Source organism: Adiantum capillus-veneris, chromosome 10 (assembly GCF_014529385.1).
Source record: "Adiantum capillus-veneris isolate H3 chromosome 10, ASM1452938v2, whole genome shotgun sequence".
Lineage (NCBI taxonomy): Eukaryota > Viridiplantae > Streptophyta > Polypodiopsida > Polypodiales > Pteridaceae > Adiantum > Adiantum capillus-veneris.
Genome location: NC_140940.1, coordinates 157362592 through 157367746, shown reverse-complemented (window position 1 = coordinate 157367746; position 5155 = coordinate 157362592). Strand labels below are relative to the sequence as shown.

The following is a 5155-nucleotide window of genomic DNA, read 5'->3' as shown; positions in this document are numbered from 1 at the left end:
CATCGGTTTTTGGCTCTTCAATTATGGGTTCGTTTGTCATTCTTTGAGCTTGGGCTCGTGTCACTGCCTGAATAGGTACTATTGTCTCGTTTTCTGACCCTCCACTGGAAGGCACTGCTTCCAACATGTTCAAGCTAGTTTTTGCTCCTTTGCTTGGGTTCTTAGGGCAATAGGAATCAAATGAGTAACTCCACACTCAGTGCAATATGCGTTGACTCTAATGATTTCATCATGAGGACAATCTCTTAGCCAATGGTCTCCACCACACTTGTAGCAGGGTCCCTTAGGTTGTTGAGGTGCTCCTTGAGCTTCTCTTTGTTGGTATGCATGTCTCTGCCCACCCATGCCTCCGTCGGCTATGAAAAACAATGTTCGTTCATCCAAGCTATATCTTCCTTTTGTTGCTGCATGTGCAGCTGTTGGCGGTCTTGCACCTCCTATCATGCTCCATGGTTCTGGCGTTGGGGGTTCTTCCGGTGGATAATAGACAAGATTTGCAGCATATCCATTGGGATCTTCGTAATATGTATGCATAGGCACCAAAGCCTTCTCTTCTGGTTTGGTTATTGTTGGTGTGTATCTTATGCCGATTAGTCGTAATCCTGGTAGGGGTGGTTGTTGCCCCAACACTGGTTGTGGTCTTTCTACACCTACAAGTGCTGGTAGGTTGCCTGCTTGATACCTAGGCATTGGTGGAAGTTGAGGAGATGCTATGTGAGCCTGAGGAGCATAAGGTCTCTCTCTCACATATCCTTTGTTATAATAACATTCCTCCGTCCCATGGTTTGTCCATTTTTGTTCAATAGCACGCCACTTTGGTTGTTTAGCCTGAGGCTTGGCATACAAGTTAATCCTTTTTAGCACTTCTTCTACAAGCTGCTCCTGGCTTACAGCTACTTCTCCTTTCGGTGCTGTCTTAGCGGACTTGCTTCCACTTTGTTGTGAGGATGAATCATCATCAAGATCCTTGAATTCACCCTCCTTGTAGACCACACAATTGTCTACAAGGTAAAGAGCCTCCTTAGTTAACTCATTTAACATTGTTCTCCTCTTCATATGTAATTCCTTCTAGAGATCTAAATTCCTTAGTCCTTGGATAAATATAAGCATAAGTCTGGACTGAGTTGGCAGTTCTTCCACAGAGCAGAACTTAACATATCTTTTTAGTTGTAGGGCTGCCTTTCGCACAAATTCTCCTCCTTTCTGTTTGAATTTATGGATTTGTGTTAGAACATCATCCTAGCATAGGGAGGACATCAACATAATGTCAATCCGAGGAGTAGGATCCGGCTAGGGCATGGAAACACACAAGTGGCTTGTGCGTGCCAAATGGAGGATTAGAAGGTGAAACCTACACACAAAGAAAGCTATGGAGAGGGTATGATGTTGCTACGAGGAGTGAGCACACTACTTACTCTACCATTCGGCCTAATATCTCATACACAAGATTAATCATGCACTACTCTCTAATCAATCACTAATCCAACTCTAATCAAGCACACAATGAGCATAGAATGACCACACCGGGTACCTACACTCTACACAAGCCTACACACACTTAGTAGCATGCTTAAACAAGAGGGAAATATGAAAAAAGAGGGAGATTAATCAACAAATCAGCCACTAATCTTTGATTAATCAAGCATTGATTACACCATGAGTAAATGAGAGAGAAGAGGTTAGAGTTGTAGCTATTGGCATGAGGCCGAATCGTCCATGCACGCGTGTAGGAATCTCAAGAACTCCATAGCCATCTCCTTCTTCACAAAGCTTATCTCAAGTGAGTAAGAATCCCGTTTGACATTGTGTGTTTTGAGTTATATACTCTCTAGGCTTTTTAGAAGTGGCCGGGCACTCAAATGGCCAAACTCACTTAATCTACTATCTGCACTGCCCAAGATCTAAATATAGCTCAATGTTTACAACTTGGAACTCTTGATGAGCCCAAAACATAATTACAACCCGCATTTGTGGTCATTTGATGGAAAATCCTAAAACTTAAGTGGCCGTCAATTGTGACCGTAACTCCAAAGATAGTCATCAATTCCAACTCTTCTCTTCATCTGTTGCTTGTATTTGCTTCATCTTCATCTTTACTTCGCATCCGCATCATCTGGCCTCGTTAGCATTTACTAAAAATAGTAACTAGCATCTTTTACCGGTCCGTTTGGCCATTGTTGACTTAGCCGCCAAACACTCCCCCCATCCGATTTCAGTGCACGTCCTTGTGCTCTGCCTGGTTGGCTTGCACTGGAGAGATTTGAAATTGGTGGTGAATGTTTTTCTAAAGAGCTCTAAGCTGTTGGGTTGACTTGTTGGTGAATATGAGATTAGTCATTTGGGTTCAAGCAAAAGCAATTGGCTTGATTTATTATGGGAATAAAGAAAAATAAAAGGATATGTATAGTGCGTTAGGGTCTGGAAACCCTGGATGACCAATGGGGAAAAACCTCATGGGAAAAGGTGCCCAAAGGTATGTGATCTTATTATGGGAATATACAATGGTGGGTGTTTAGGGACTGAATTGATTGGGCTTATATAAATAATGTGAAAGTGAATTGTTTAAGCCTCCTGTCCCTTGAAAAGGGTCGATGATCCGCCTTGAGTCTGAAGTTGTTTTGCTGCTGCCTGTACCTGCAAGGTGTGTGCATGGGTGGAACAATAAAGAGTGCGTAATGCAAATGTCCAATTATGGGACATTCGATATGCTTGCATAGATTTATGCATGGGTAAGATTATGTTGTGCGAGAGAAGTGTATTGATGGGTGCTCCTCACAGTTTAATGTAGATAAAAAAGTAAATTAAATTCACTTTACTAGCTTCCATTACTCTCGAGAAGGTCGTTTGATGCAATGGTTACCACTCTCCTAATGTGCGCAAGTTCGTGTGTGTTTTGTTTTGAACACTTCGCCTCTCCACCATGACTAAAATAATACATTGACCATGCTCACCTATTCAGAATGAGCGACTTGATATAATTATGCTCAACTCTTCTAGCTTGAGCTGTAGCCTAATTAGCTAGACTCATAGACCACAAAAAAATATTAGGACTCGAAGCTTAGGTCTAACGCTTTGCTCATTTATCGGCTTAGCTGCCCGACTCTTGATTTTTTAAATTTTTTATTTTTTGTGACTTGACTTGACTTGACTACTGTCTTGAGCTCTCATCAAAATATATATCTAGATGTTTAGAGCTCAGATCCTCAAAAAGAGGGTTATTAAAGGACCATATTGGCAAAGTAGGTTTTTTTTTTTGCCATACCTGGGTGACCTTGGTTGTCAAAATTGCTTGTTGTAACTTTTGGTCTATTATCTGAGAAGATTGGCTAGTTTCATTTTGTTGGAAATGGGAGATGACTTTAATCTTCTTCTGCTCGTTTGTCTGCTTTGGCACCCATACGTATCTGCTATTTGTTGTTGGCTTATTTTTACAGACGACATATTGACTTTTTGGACCTGTAACCTTTATCTGCCGGTGTTTGTAGCTGAAATTATCTTCAAGTTGTGTAAAATATGGTCTTGGTGCCTTGGGTAGCCAGATTTGTTTTTGTCCTCTGTAATATCCCTGTGCTTGAAGTATATTTGATGGCACAAATATTTTTGTATGTACTTTTGTATTCAACTGTATCTGTTTCGTGCCATTTTTGGGAATCACGGTTGGTAAATTCCCTTGAAGATATGTAGGCCTTCTAGATTGAGAATCGTTTTTGAACCTGTTTCTAGCCCTGTTGTTCGATCTCCTATTTTGAGTTGAATTTAATCTTGATTTACCTGTTTGTTGTTTTGGTTTGAAGTTATTTGCTACTGTATAGCCTGATATCTTTGGTTTGGGTAACCAAACATTTGGTTGACCACTGTAGTAGCCTTGCTCTTCTAAGCTGTACTGAGAGGCAATCCATCCCCTTTGTTTACCTGAATTGCTGAGAGTAGGATCATTTACCCAAACTGGATCTTTGACATTGATGTCATTGGCTGCAACATAGGTTTTGATGTGCTGCTTGTGTCTTTGTTTACACTGAGTTGGATATTTTTTGTCGAGGTTGTTGGTCTTGGTTTCCCTGGGGTGTTGAAGCCACTGCTGTTTGCTTTGATTGTTTAACTGCATTTGTGACCTCCTTGTTGGACTTTTGTTCTTCAGAGGAAGAGGTTAAGCCTCCTTGGACTTTTGCTTTTCCCTTGTCTTCTGATGATAAACGTCGAGATGTAATTACTTGGGATGTTTGTACCTTTTCTTGTTGATGACATGCTTTGGTGATTTCTGCTTTTAAACTGACTTGAACCGTCTTTTGTGCCTCTATTTTTGAACAATTGTTTGAGTCTTTAATTTCTTCTGCTAGCTGGACAGAAGTAAGTTGACTCTTTTCTTCAGATGCAATGCTTACCGTGGCCTTTGGTTCACATTGCTCTTTATTGATCTCTTTGTTTGTCTTTTGATAGGCTCCATGTGCTTGATGCCCCATTTGCTTCTGATTGTTCAAGTTAATTATGATTTGTGTCACCTTTGGCTCTTTGGCATTTTCCACTGGCGAGACAATATTAGGATCTGACTTTATGACCAGCTCTGTTTTTTGATTCTTACCATCATTTGAACACATTGAGATGTCTTTTTCTTGGTTTTGATATTTGATCGCTGCCTCTGTTGAAATCTTGGGTACATCCCTTAGCGATGAACTATCTGTGCTATTAGCATTATTATGTAGAATCTTTGATTCCACATTTCTGCTTCTTGAAATCTTCAATGGCAAGTCCTTGACTGCCCATCCCTTCTCTGGTTCTGGGTCACAGATAATTTCTTCATCCACTTTCTCTGACATTGAGTTCGCTGCATCCTTGTCGGATCTTTCGACTTCAGGCCTGAAAAATTCCAAGCTGACCATCTGTTGTAGCTGATCTTTTTTGGAAGCTTGATTTTCAATTAAAATATCATTGACGCCTTTGACCTCCAATATTTTAGTCATCAGTTTGTCTCTGGTATCCTTTGACAAGATATGCTTTCTTTCTGTTGACTTTTGACTTGGAGACGTTTGCTTTAATGATTCTGCTGCTTGCAGTCTGATACTGTCTTGGTTTTGCTGCTTCATCATATCTAAGTGCATCTTTATTGGGCAATTGGATATTAGATGATTAATGCCACATCCGTAGCAATGCACATCTA

General features: G+C 40.6%; 1 pseudogene; it reads right to left on the bottom strand.

Annotated features, from left to right (window-relative positions):
- Positions 1-4479: 4479 nt before the first annotated feature.
- Positions 4480-4877, bottom strand: LOC147449937 (uncharacterized; annotated as a pseudogene).
- Between the last annotated feature and the right edge of the window lie 278 nt (positions 4878-5155).